Source organism: Nicotiana tabacum, chromosome 5 (genome assembly GCF_000715075.1).
Source record: "Nicotiana tabacum cultivar K326 chromosome 5, ASM71507v2, whole genome shotgun sequence".
NCBI lineage: Eukaryota > Viridiplantae > Streptophyta > Magnoliopsida > Solanales > Solanaceae > Nicotiana > Nicotiana tabacum.
This window is the reverse complement of record NC_134084.1, coordinates 156,752,325-156,767,761: the sequence shown is the minus strand read 5'-3', so window position 1 is coordinate 156,767,761 and position 15,437 is coordinate 156,752,325. Positions and strand designations below refer to the sequence as shown.

Below are 15,437 nucleotides of genomic sequence, written 5' to 3'. Positions count from 1 at the left end.
GAGGAGGATGAAAGGAAGACTATTGTTTCATTCTTTTTTATTATGGAGCAAGGTTGTAATGGTTGAGAAAATAAAGAAGGTTGTAATGGTTGAGAAAATAAAGAAGGTTGTAATGGTTGAGAAAATAAAGAAGGTTGTAATTTTCTTCCTTCGCTAAGTCCAAAACGGAACTCTTTCCGTTTTAAAACTGAAGTTGTCTCTCTTCGCTTACTCATTATGGAGCTATAATTAAATTCTTAGTATTTTGTAATAAATGAGTTCTTATAATTATACAATATATCTTATTATTAGACAACTAAAAAAGTAGTGAAAAAGGCAAAAAAAGGAGAAAAAAGATAAATAGAATCCTTGGCTAAAAAGATGTGTCAAGTCACCTTTTTCATTCCCTCCTTTATATATATATTAGTAAACTTATCCGTGCTTCGCGCGGTCATAAAAGATATTAAAAAATTTATGAATAATTTATTTAAATATTTTCCCTCTTTCTATGAGAAGGAAAATGCTCATAAACAACAAACATTTGGGGTTAATTATAGTCATATGCTTATTCATTTGTTTGGATTATTTTAATTCTATCTAATTAATAAAGATTTAAGGAGTATTTAATAAAAAGGTAAAATTAAAACTAAATGTTCTTAAGATTCATCTTATAATTGCAAATTACCATAAACATAAAAATGTTTAAAATACTATTGGTTGTATATTGAGAAGGTATAATTTTATACAAATGGATTTAATAAAACTTTTTTATTACCAACATGAAGTGTTCGTAGGCAACAAAATCAGACGGATATTTGGAAGAACACCGCTAGTAGTCACAGTTAGTTTCTCAATATTCCTCATAGTCAAAAGTAGATGTCTTGGAATATTAATTTTATTCTTGTGATCTCGAACCTTCATTCTTAATCGATTCTAACACCTATAACTTTTAATTACAAGTTCACTAAGAAAGAAATTATGTACATATAAAGATTTGCAACCACTTCTAACAAATCAAACTTCCCCTTATATATATATATATATACTTCTAACAAATCAAACTTCCCCTTAATATATACAAATAAAAACTATTTGAACACAATTCACTCCTTTAAATTGGACAAAATCTTGAAATTTTGAACCATAAGTAACACAAATAGTTGTTTTGAATTTTTTTGCTCAACCAATCACTCCGTTCTAGACAAAATACAATTAATTATATTAACATTATTTTTCAGAAACCAAAATAAAAAAACCTTCTAAGTTTAAGAAAAGTAAAAATCGATTAATTTCCATACGATGAGAAAATTTACAATTAAACATCCCTATCTTATCACATCTCTAATAAGCACACCCACAAAAACTAAAGGAAAGGAAAAATATTGCTTACATAAATAAAATAATGTAAAAAGAACAAATTAAAGACGAAAAACTAAAAGGGGAAAATAAAGAATATACATTAAGTAAAATTAAGTCATCTAAATATATGCATTCTAATAGAAAGCTTGAAGAATTGGGAAAGAAAAGATAAATTGAAATGTAGTTAGGAACTCTTGGAACCAAATGGCAAAAGACAAACAGCTACGACTGCACCTAAATTAGAGCTCATTTTCTTATAGTACTAAAAGTTAGAAATAGGGACCATTATGAGGAATATGAATAGAATGATCAGTTACAATAACGAGGAATATGAAAGGCTGGAATAGTATCACATCATTAATACACGCTAAAGGAACAAAGCCCAAGCGAAAATAATCAAATTAACTCAAAAATCCCGAAATTGGCCAAACCCGACCCCCGGGCCCACGTCTCGGAATCCGATAAAAATCACATCACTAGAATCCTTATCCTCCCACGAGTTCATACATACCAAAAACATCGAAATCAGACCTCAAATGACCCCTCAAATCCCTACTCAAAGCTCTCCAAAACTCAAGCCCTAGCCTTCAATTTTAATCCTCAAATCCCACTAATTTCATGTCTAATTAGTTAGAAATCAACATAGAATCGAGTATTGAGCTCAAAAACCTTACCTCCAAGTGTTACCCCTTGAATCTCTCTTCAATTCCTCTCAAAAAGTTCCAGGTCCGCAAACAAATGGTAGAAAAATGACCAAATTTCGCGAAGGCAAGAATTTATATGTTCTACCTAGGGGTTCCGCACCTGCGACCAAACGTCCGCATCTGCGGAACTTCACTTAAATCTCATATTCACACCTGCGATCAAAACACCGCACCTGCGGGCTCACAGGTGCGACTAACCTTCCGCATCTACGATGCATCCCCAGCCAACCAGCATCCGCTCCTGCGATCTAAAGGTCGTTTCTGTGGCGGGACGCAGGTGCGGTTATGACAGAAAAACAGCAGCTTCAATTGCAACTCTATATTCCAACTCTACGATAACCCGTCGAAATCATCCTGAGGCCCTCGGGACCTCAACCAAGCCTACCAACAAGTCACATATCATCGTTCAAACTCATACCAACCTTCGGAACACTCAAAACAACGTCGAAACACCAAATCACCCTCGAATTCAAGCCTAAGGAATTTCAAACTTCCGAATTCCGCAACCGATCCGAAAACCTATCAAACCTCATCCGAATGACCTGAAATTTTGCACACACATCACCAATGACACAACGTACCTACTCCAATTTCCGGAATCCCATTCCGACCCCGATATCAAGATTTTCACTGCCGACCGGAAAACGCCAAAATTTCAATTTCGCCAATTCAAGCCTAAATCTTCCACAGACCTCCAAAATACATTCTGATCACTCCTAAGTCCCAAATCACCTAAGGAAGCTATCCGAACCATCAAAATTCACATCTGAGACCTTCTTCACATAAGTCAACATCCGGTTGACTTTTCCAACTTAAGCTTACTCAAAAGAGACTAAGTGTCTCATTCCTCTACAAAACCACTCTGAACCCAAACCAACCAACACGATACAATGAAATACAGTTGAACAACACATAAAGAAGCAGAAATGGAAAAAACGGAGCGGTATCTAATGAAACGACCGGCCGGGTCGTTACATCACTTCAATGGCTACAGAGTCTCTCCAATTTCTGTCAAGGGAAATACGGGCAACCCACTCTTAAGGAGCAGACAAACAAAGTGATCAAATACTAGTATAAGTTGCTTGCAATAGGAAATGAAAAGAAAGAGAGAACACAATAGAAACCCCAAGTCTAGAGATGATTAATTCTCACAGAGAGAACACAATAGAAACCCCAAGTCTAGAGATGATTAATTCTCACACTTGAAAAAGGGATCAAATACTAAAAGCTTCACAGAGGAACTCAATAGCAGTTCATAAGCTACATGATATAACAAGCCTTCTATGAAAATGACACTTAACAAAAATATCATAAATCAGATTCCCCTTGTGTTAGTTAGGGGGACATATTGAATCATTTTTCTAGTGCTTATATAGACTTCAAAAACCAGTCAGCTTTGGTGTATAACTAGTCAAATGGTATGCTTTTAGGAGTAACTAACTATGTTAAGAGTTAAGTAGGAGGTTAAGCAAGATGCCCTGGATCAGATTAAATCAGCTTACACCAAGCAGATTGAACAAGTAAATCTGTTCTAGTAGTTAATTTACACTACATTGAGCCGGGTTTGAACAAGTTTCACTCCAACTTCAGGAAAACTAAGAGGATTTTTTTTTCTTTTTCAGAAACGGCAATTCATTTTAATCAATGTACTTGTATTAGCAAACCTAGTATTAGTATTTATAGAACACAATAAGGTCCCTAATATAACACATCTAGGTTCCAGGCACAAACAAAAAGATACTAGTTTGGTGGTACCATAAGTCATACACAGACCAAGAAGAGACTGATCACTAATCAACATCATGATAAGCTTAAGTTTGTTCTCCGCGAATTCACCTTGCAAGCTGAATATCATATCTGTAGTAAAATCCCGAGCAATCTCACAGACAATGCCTTTGGAAAGGCAACTTCCTAATGAGAAGCTCAGTACCCTTCTGATATTTTTGGAGAGCAACAGTCCAGGGCGGTAACGATGTGGCTTCTTCACTCTTCCAGTGGTAGGGGCTAATATCCTTGCAGCCTTTATAGAAAGTTGTTTCCTTGGAGCCTTTCCACCGCTAGATTTACAGGCTGTCTGCTTCGTACGAGCCATTTTTTTCACAATCTGGAACTCTATTATTGACCAAGCGGAAAATCTGAGAAAGAGTTGCAGAGAGAATTTGAATTTAAAATATGAAATAACAACTAAGAGGATTCAATCTAAAGTAAGGTTTGATTTTTGTTTATGGTTGATGTACCAGGAACTAAGACACTATGAGAAAAGATCAACTCCATGTTTTTCATTAAGAAAAATAAAAGAAGATCACTCCTTTTTAGAATCAGTATATACTCAAAACATTCAAGAGGACAAATTTGAATTGAAAATCACCACATATAATGGGAGATTTAAAAAATTGAAGTGACTTAATTTCTATAGATGTGGCGCTCTTATTGTAAAATCAGCTAATGAGATCTCCGAGTGTTTACCAAGTTGAAGATTCCTTCACATATACAAGCAAGACAAAAAATTCACACTAGGACACCCTATTAATTGATTGATTATCTTAGTCCATAGAGAGCTTGTAGTTGTACAATACCAATTTCAACTATTTCCTTTTCTTCAATTTAATCTTTATCCTTTCTATATATGAGAATCAATATATGGGAAGAAAAAGATGGCACAGAGAGAGAGAGAGAGAGAGAGAGAGGAGGTGACACAATGTCTGGCATCAAGTCATCCATCAGCAAGTGGATATGAATTCATTAGTTGGAATACCTAATTTCTGCATTTCTCCAAAGGGAGAAACAACAGCGACGCTTTATAAATATCATAGCATTCAACGATTTGAGAACCTGACAGAAGAGGGAAGAGCCTGCTCTCTGACCAGGCTCTTCCCATTTGACACTTACAGCATCATCTAATCACTAGATGTTCTCAAACCTGTTAGAAACAAATGGATGTATTGCTAGGAGATGAAGAATAATCCGTGGGCATAATTGACAGAGCAGAATGAATAATCTCAGCATTGCGATGAGAAATAGCCAAGAATGAGATAAAAGGGTTACCATTGCGAGAGTAACGGACTGCAACTCCTTCAATCTTCACTTCACTTGAATGGCTGCGCAGTCTCTCCAATTTCTGTCAAGGGAAAAATGAGCAGCTCAATCTTGGGGAAAAGAGTGAAAGAACAAGAGGCTTTGACAGAGAACTTAGTCCTAGAGTATAATAAACTGTTCAATGGAAAAAACCGTCTAGTGTACATCCCAGATCACAGTGGATAGACAAAATACAAACGGAGCAAATTTGCAGAAAATGATGATGATGATGCCCAAATTCCCCATAAAGGTTATAATATTGCAGAATGACCAAGACTTCAAACTCTAGGAAAAACACAATTCCTATTACAAATATCAAAGTATTATCCCATAATCACATTAGATTTATACACTATAGACAGTACTGTAATATAGCTCATCAAAATATATTGTAATATTGTTGAGATCCATTTTGGAGGATATATTTCTCCAATGTCACGTGTAAGAATTTTATTATATTAAAAACTGAAAATAAGAACAACAATGATCCTTTCACTTTTATTTCAGCTTCCCCTTAATCTTAAAGCTCTTATTTTGCTTTTAAAGTAACCTCTAGCCTTTATAAAGAAATAGGAGAATAGATCATAAGGAAATTCATATTATTTCTCATAGTAAGAGTGCAATAGCATCTAATTTGCGAGATAACGAAGAGGACAAAACATTCAGAATTAGAAGCGATTTACCTCCTCAATAAGTTTGCCTATAAAGCAAAAGCAATGTTCAAATTTCATTTTTCCTGTTTCCCCAATTGCATTGGATGAGATTAGGAAAACATCTTCATTTCTTCTTTTCCAGATGAAACTCTGGTATCATGTCAAGCAAAGAAGGATCCTTTGCTATAACGTCTATCAGTAACTCTGTTGTTGTTGTTGTATCAAATGAGAAAGTCTTCCCAGTCATTTCCTTTAAGAAAACCCTCGTTTCACCAATTCTGTTACTTCTCAGAAACCCTTGCATAATAACATTGTAAGTTGCATTGTCTGGCAAACATCTACTGTCCTCCATTTTTCTTAGCATATCTTTAGCTTCATCTAACAACCCTTCTAGACAAAACCCATTAATCATTGTGGTGTACATTATCACGTTAGGATGTAAACCTATTAAAGAAAGCTTTTCAAAATTGGCATGAGCTTTGTCCAACTTTCCATTTTTGCACAATCCATCAATGACAATATTGTACAGTTTAATGTCAGTATCTTCTCCCTCTCTTCCCAACTTACGAAAGAGTGACATAGCTTCTTCAACAAGTCCATTCTTAAAATAACCACCAAGCAAGATGCTATGAGTAACCAAATTAGGTCTCTGCCCTGTCTATAGCATCTCTGCGAAGAACTTTTGTGCAGTGTCACTTCTTCCAACTCCAAAAGACCTTGTAAGATAATATTGTAGGTAAAAATATCAGGTTTCAACCCCTTTCTAGAAATTTCAAGAAAAAATTGCATGGCCTCGTCCAACTTCTTTTTCTTACAGTATCCATTTATTAGTGTGTTATAATTAGTAATGTTAGGCTCAATGCTCTTACCTATCATAGAATCAAAAATTCTCCTCGCTCTATCCATTTGACCTCGCAAACAATATCCATCTACTATCGCGTTGTAGGTTACCACAGTAGGCTCCTCACCTTTTCTGATCATGTGTCTCATTATTTTCTCGGCGTCTTCAACTTTTCCTTCTTTGCATAGTCCATCGATCACTATGCTGAAGGTGTACACATTTGGATAAATATTAACATTAACCATCTCGTAGAACAAAGTCCTAACATCTTCCCACCGACCAAACCTACACAAACCATCAATCAATGAACTATATGTGATAATGTTGGGTGGAATGCCTTTCTGTTTCATCTCATTTAAAAGGCTGATAGCAGCATCTACCATTCTATCTTTGCAAAGGGCATCTATAATAATGCTATAGATGCATCTGTTGGGCTTAGTGCTACCTTGTTCCATTAATTGGAGCAAACTATAAGTTTTTTCAGTATGGCCCCTTTTACTAAGCCCATTCATGACAACTGCATACATTACTTCTTCCGGCTCACAAATATTCTCTCTCACTAATTTTTTGAACAAGTGAACGGCATCGTTAACCTTATTTTCAGCAAAGAGTCCCCTTATTAGGGTGTTAAAGGTAACAACATTAAATGGAATGCCAGTTTTGAAGAAAATGGCTAATACAGAAAATCCTAAATCAGCACGGTGCATAAGGCAATAACTGTTAATCACTATATTCAAGATGAATTTATCAGTTGGAATACCTAATTTCCACATTTCTCCAAAGAGAAACAACAGCAGAGTAGTGCTTCATATTTACCATAGTATGCAACAATTTCGAGAACCTGACAGGAGATGGAAGAGGCTGCTCTTTAACCATTTGACGGAACACATTCACAGCATCATCTAAACACTTGACGTTCTCAAACCTGTTAGAAACCCTAAGATTAGCTTTTATCGAAATGGATGTATTGCTAGGAGATGAAGAATAATCTCTAAGCGTAATTGCCCAAGCAGAATGAATAATCTCACCATTGCGAAAGTAACGCACTGCAACTCTCACCATCTTCACTTTACTTCAATGGCTACGGAGTCTCTCTAATTTCTGTCAAAAGGGAAATACGGGCAGCCCAATCTTATCTTGCCCTAACTTTGGAGAAGAAAGCAAACAAAAGTGGAATGTGAGTTCTCACTCTCACATCCCAACACTCTTAAATTTAATAACAGGTTTCCAATTCGGTGTTCGGTATCGGCTGGAGCCCGACTATATTGGGGTTCGCGTCGGTAGGATCCCATTTGGTAAGGCTCCCTATCAAACATTTTTCCATACCTACGGCTTAAAATCGATTTTTCCGCACTCACGGCTCAAAGTGGAAAGAGCAGCCACATCCACTCCATAGCCACGGCTGGAAGTCGAGACCGCTGGTCAAGTAGTAGCATCCTTTGTTGGTGAGGCGATAGTATGTTAACGAAGAGTTTAAAGTCGAGAACTCAAATAGAAGATGATGGTGTTAATTGATTTTGAATTTTGATACACCTTAATCGTTTTTCCTTTTCTTATCCTTTCTTTTTTTGCTCAATTCCTTGAATTACAACAAATGCATATTGCTGAATTATTCCGAGCTGTGCATCCGTTTGATACTTAATTGCTGTTATAAATATATTATATTATGGACATTTAGTACTCCGTTGTAAATAATCTTCTCGAAGAAGCTTATTCACATGGGACTCTACCGTAAATATGTTTATTTATTTAGCACTCTATTGGAAATAAGCTTCTCGAAGAAGTTTATCACTTCGGTACCCGGTTATGGATAAACATTACCCCAGGTAGAAGATTATCCATACCGGATATAATAAGTTTATCCATTCAGTACTCCGTTATGGATAAATATTGCTCTCAGTAGAAGATTATCCATATCTGGTACAGTAGCAGCTTACACAGCAGCTTGTAGTAGCAGCTTACACAGCAGCTTGTAGTAGCAGCTTACACAACAGCTTACACAACAGCTTCCTTTCTTCTATAAATAGAAGAGATTTCAGTTCATTATGTACATCAGTTTGAATTCGAATAATATAACAATTTCTCTCTATACTTGTCTTTACTTTACAGTCTTTATTTTATAACACGTTATCAGCACAAGACTCTGACATCTCGAGCAAATACTTTGAAAGTATTAGAGGTAAGAACTTTCTTTTCCTAAATAATGTCAAATCTTTCTAAACTTGAATTTGTAGCCCTGGATATATCGGGCAAAAGCTACATGTCTTGGGTGCTTGATGCTGAAATTCATCTTGATGCGATGGGTCTGGCAGACACCATCAAGGATAAAAATCAGACATCAAACCAAGACCGTGCCAAAGCAATGATATTCCTACGCCATCACCTTGATGAGGGCCTGAAAATGGAATATCTTACTATTAAAGATCCAGCCATACTGTGGAATAATTTAAAAGATAGATATGACCACCTGAAGATGGTCGTTCTTCCACAGGCACGTTATGATTGGACTCATCTAAGGCTACAAGATTTTAAATCTATCAGTGAGTATAATTTCTGCTATGTTCAGAATTATTTCCCAATTGAAATTATGTGGTGATAATATTACTGATCATGATATGTTGGAGAAAACTTTCACCACTTTTCATGCCTCGAATATGCTCCTGCAACAGCAATATCGAGAGATGGGATTTAAAAAGTATTCTGAACTTATCTCACATCTTCTTATAGCAGAGCAACATAATGGGCTATTAATGAAAAATCATGAAAGCCGACCTATTGGTTCTTGTCCATTCCCTGAAGTGAATGAGACGAACTTCCACCAAGCTAAACGTGGAAGAGGTCGTGGCCCCAGTCGTGGTCATGGCCGTGGTCGGGGAAGAAACCCCAATCATGGTAATAATAATTCACCAAAGAAGCATTCTCACCACCAGCAGTGGAAAAGGAAGGAACAAAAGCATGAAGCGGTGCAAGCGCCAAATGCAAAAAATGCATGCTATAGATGTGGAGGAAAAGGGCACTGGTCACGTACTTGTCGTATGCCAAAGTACCTGGTTGAGCTTTATCGAGCCTCCCTGAAGAAGACAGAGAAAAATGCTGAAGCAAATTTTATTTCTGAAGATAATTTAGACTTCATGCATTTGGATGTAGCTGATTACTTTGCACTCCCAGAAGGAGAAATAAGTCATGTAATCGGTAGTGAATCTGTAGAAATGTAAATATTTTAATTTTTGTTGTTTGTAATAGATAGTATGGTTATATAATTGTTGTACATAAATAAAAGTTATGCTTTGATAATGATGTTTACTATAATATATTTTATTTATGTTATTTTGAAGAATATGGATAACCCTCAAATTTTGTTTGGATCAAAGACAAATCATGAAGATATATGTGTTATTGATAGTGGAACAACTCATGTCATATTCAACGATCAGAAATACTTTTCTTATTTGCATAAGGAAAAAGCAAATGTTTCAACAATTTCTGGTAATATAAGTTTGATTTAAGGCTCCGGAAGAGCCATAATATTTCTGTCTAATGGAACAAAACTTATTATAGACAATGCATTGTTCTCCTCCAAGTCCCGAAGAAACTTGTTGAGTTTTATAGATATCCGCCGAAATGGGTATCATGTAGAGACAATAGATGAAATGAACAAGGAATATCTTTGTATTACAAAGAATATTTCTGGCCAGAAATGCATTGTAGAAAAGTTACCAACTTTATCTTCTGGCTTATACTATTCAAAAATTAGTAGAATTGATGCACACTCTATTGTAAACCAGAAGTTTACGGATTCAAATACTTTTGTGCTTTGGCATGGCCGTTTGGGCCATCCCGGATCAATATGATGAGACAAATTACTGAAAATTCGAGTGGGCATCCATTAAAGAACTTGAAGATTCTTACATATGACGAATTTTCTTGTGATGTTTGTTATCAAGGAAAAATGATCACTAGACCATCACCAATGAAGGTTGGTATTGAATCCCCTACCTTTTTAGAGCATATACATGGGGATATATGTGGACCTACTCACCCACCAAGTGGGTTGTTTAGATATTTTATAGTCCTAATAGATGCATCTTCAAGATGGTCTCATGTGTGCCGACTATCATCTCGCAACCTGGCGTTTGCAAAGCTATTAGCCCAAATAATTCGATTAAGGGCACAATTCCCAGATTATCCTATAAAGGCTATTCGCCTTGATAATGCTGGAGAATTCTCATCTCAAGCTTTTGATGATTATTGTCTATCCGTTGGGATAAAAGTTGAACATCCTGTAGCTTATGTTCATACTCAAAATGGCCTTGCAGAGTCATTTATTAAACGCCTGCAATTGATAGCAAGACCACTACTTATGAAAACAAAATTGCCCACTACTGCTTGGGGCCATGCTATCTTGCATGCAACATCACTTATCCGTCTCAGACCGACACATTATAATAAATATTCTCCGTCAAAATTAGTTTTTGGTCATGAACCAAATATTGCCCATCTACGAATTTTTGGATGTGCTGTATATGTGCCAGTAGCACCACCACAACGTAGTAAGATGGGACCATAAAGAAGGATGAGAATATATGTTGGGTTTGAATCACCCTCTATTATTCGCTATCTTGAACCATTAATAGGAGATTTATTTACTACTCGATTTGCAGATTGTCGGTTTGATGAAACAAATTTTCCACAATTAGGGGGAGAGAAAAAGGAAATCAAAAGAGTAATTGTGTGGAAAATTTCATCATTATCTCACTTTGATCCTCGTACCCTTATATGTAATCAGGACGTCCAGAAGATCATCTATTTACAGAATATAGCAAATCAAATGCCAGACGCATTTACTGATTTGAAAAGGATAACTAAGTCACATATCCCAGCAGAGAATGTGTCTATCCGAATTGATGTCCCAGTAGGACCATCTACTAGCATGAGAGATAGTGAACCTAAAGCACGCCTAAAACGTGGTAGGCCTTTGGGTTCTAAGGATCGAAATCCTCGAAAAAGAAAATCGACAAATGATCAAAACGATAATATGAAGGGATCTCCTGAAGAGACCCAAAATTTGATTAGTTCTGAGATTCCTGAAGAAATTAATGAACCCGAAGCTCATATGAGTGAGGAACTTTTAATAAGTTCGATCGGTGATGGGATTAATTTAAATCGTTCTGAAATAGTGGTGGATAATATTTTTGCATATAATGTTGCACTTAATATTATACAAGATAGTGAGGATCTTGAACCTCGATCTGTCGAAGAATGTCGACAAAGATCTGATTGGCCAAAATGGCAAGAGGCAATTCAATCGGAATTGAAGTCACTGGCTAAAAGAGAGGTCTTTGGATCAGTAGTCCAAACACCTGCTGGTATAAAACCAGTTTGTCATAAATGGGTTTTTGTGCGAAAAAGGAATGATAAAAATGAAGTTGAAAGATACAAAGCTCGCCTTGTTGCACAAGGATTCTCACAACGACCTGGAGTCGATTTTGATGAAACATATTCACCTGTTATGGATGTCATAACATTTCGATATCTCATCAGTTTAGCACTACATGAAAAGCTTGAAATACATCTAATGGATGCAGTTACAAACTGTATGGTTCACTTGATAATGAAATTTATATGAAAATCCCTGAAGGATTTAAAATGCTTGAAGCAAAATCTCAGGAAATGTATTCAATCAGATTATAAAGATCTTTGTACGGTTTAAAGCAATCTGGGCGCATGTGGTATAATCGTCTTAGTGAATATTTGCTGAAACAAGGTTACATAAATGATGTTATTTGTCCATGTATTTTTATAAAGAAAATGGCATCAGAATTTGTTATACTTGTTGTTTATGTTGATGACATAAATCTTGTTGGAACTTTAGAAGAGCTTCAAAAGGCAATTGAATATCTTAAGAAAGAATTTGAGATGAAAGATCTTGGAAAGACAAAACTTTGTCTTGGTCTGCAAATTGAATATTTAGCAAATGGGATATTTATCCATCAATCTGCCTATACAGAAAGGGTCTTAAAACGCTTTTACATGGACAAAGCTCACCCATTGAGTACACCAATGGTTGTTCGATCACTTGAAGTGAATAAGGATTTGTTCCAACCTCCAGAAGAGGACGAGGAACTCCTTGGTCCCGAAATACCCTATCTCAGTGCAATTGGTGCACTAATGTATCTTGCTAATGCTACAAGGCCTGACATAGCATTTTCTGTTAATTTACTAGCAAGATATAGTTCTTCTCCTACACGGAGACATTGGAACGAGATTAAGCATATATTGCGATATTTAAAGGGAACTCTTGATATGAGTTTGTTTTATGCTAACAAAGATAGTGCAGACCTTGTTGGTTATGCAGATGCAGGTTATTTATCTGATCCCCATAAAGCTCGATCTCAAACCGGCTACATATTTACATATGGAGGTACTATCATATCATGGCGCTCCACAAAGCAATCTATTGTTGCTACTTCTTCAAATCACGCTGAGATAATAGCTATTCATGAAGCAAGTAGGGAATGCATATGGTTGAGATCAATAATTCATTTTATTCGAGAAAAATATGGTTTGGAGTGTGAGAAAAGACCCACAATTTTATACGAAGACAATGTTGCATGCATAGCCCAATTGAAGGAAGGATTTATAAAAGGAGATAGAACGAAGCACATTTCACCAAAATTATTCTACACACACAATCTTCAGAAAAGTGGTGACATTGATGTGCAACAAATCCATTCAAGTAATAATCCAGCAGATTTATTCACTAAATCTTTGCCAACTTCAACTTTTGAGAAGATGGTATACAAGATTGGAATGCGGAGACTCAAATATTTGAAATAAGGTTTTCATCAGGGGGGTAAAATATGCGATGCACTCTTTTTCCCTTAAGGTTTTTTTTCCCATGGGGTTTTCCTTATAAGGTTTTTAATGAGGCACCTAGCAATGCGTCTTACTAAATATGTGTACTCTTTTTCCTTCACTGGGATTTTTTTCCACGTGGTTTTTCCTAGTAAGGTTTTAATGAGGCACATTATCTTTTAATGAACATCCAAGGGGGAGTGTTATAAATATATTATATTATGGATGTTCATTTAGTACTCCGTTGTAAATAATCTTCCTGAAGAAGCTTATCCATATGGGACTCCACCGTAAATATGTTTATCTATTTAGTACTCTATTGAAAATAAGCTTTCTGAAGAAGCTTATCACTTCGGTACCCGGTTATGGATAAACATTACCCTAGGTAGAAGATTATCCATACCGGGTATAATAAGCTTATCCATTCAGTACTCCGTTATGGATAAATATTGCTCTCAGTTGAAGATTATCCATATCTAGTACAGTAGCAGCTTACACAGCAGCTTGTAGCAGCAGCTTACACAGCAGCTTGTAGTAGCAGCTTACACAACAGCTTCCTTTCTTCTATAAATAGAAGAGATTTCAGTTCATTATGTACATCAGTTTGAATTCGATTAATATAACAGTTTCTCTCTATACTTGTCTTTACTTTACAACCCTTATTTTATAACAATTGCTGAATTATTATTGATAATCTTTTACTATTCTTCCTTTTGAAGTTTTGAATAAACTATTACCCATAAATTAAGAAAGAATTGAAATTTGAATAAAGTTATACACCATATGCTGGGTACTTATTAAGTTGAAAAAAATATATCTTCGGGCCGTAAAAAGTGTCTTGGGCTATATGAAAATGTTTTCTTAGACTTGGCCTAACCATCACTTAGAGACATTTTAACCACCTTCTTTGCATTCTCCGATGCCGAGTGGGCTAGTTGTCCCGATAGCAGCAGACAGTCTTATACCTTTCTTTGAGATTTAAAAAAATATCTTTTCGTATGAAATGTTATTATTCGTTGATATATCTAAAGCTTATGCCGTAGAAGCTGACATGAGGCTATTGGCCTTTTTTCTGCATCTTCCCTCGTAGAATAGCATCTTTTACTATAAGAAAAGACTTTCTCGGTGGAACCAAAAAAAAAAATTGAGCTCTTTTTTTTGGTTGACCTTTAGCCACGCACAGCGGCTATGCACATGTGTCTCAGTGACATATGTTTTAGGGAAAACCTGTTATCACCGAGTTTCGAAATTTTTTTTGGTTATTAAAAAAAAAAAAAGAATACAACAAAATGAATGTACTATAATGTGAAGACACGAGATATGGAATGAGAGAAATCATAGGATATTTGAAAAGCAGGAAACTTGAAGAGTTAGCTAGGAACATAGCATGCATATGTAATGTTAGAGCAACAAAGCATAATAGGCAGCTTATACAAAAATTTCAGTTCTGATTGTAAATAATAGTAGAAAGGAGGCGAGTATAGTAGATATATGTATAGTTTGGAGAGATAGAGCATATACGACAGTAGGCTGAGTTGTAAGCCAACTGTGGATTTGTAAAGCTTCAATGGTGATTAACGGAAATTTCTAATTACCAAAAAAAATAAGAACTATAATGTGAAGAGGGTTCGACACTTGAATATCTTGGTCAATTTTCACTCTTTAACATGGAATAACATTCATTCTTTAGCTCAATGTCATTTCTCTCGCTTCAGAGTGGTGCCTCTTCTCATTCTAACATCAAACTATTATATTTTCTAAATCCTACTGTACAAAGCTGGATATCCTGCTTTACGAAACTGTGTAAGCAAAAATAGGGATTAGTCCATCACTCTCCTCGCTTCCTCATGCACAAAGTGAGATCAACGAAAATATCATCTCTACGGGGAATTATGACACCACCAAATCTAATGATCAAAGCCAAATTCTTCCTCAGTTTGACTGAGCAAATCTTGAGCCACTAGATCCAAA

The 15,437-nt window shown here is 35.8% G+C and overlaps 1 pseudogene; it reads right to left on the bottom strand.

Moving 5' to 3' along the window:
• Positions 1-3,585: 3,585 nt before the first annotated feature.
• On the bottom strand, positions 3,586-8,215 carry LOC107764426 (uncharacterized; annotated as a pseudogene).
• Between the last annotated feature and the right edge of the window lie 7,222 nt (positions 8,216-15,437).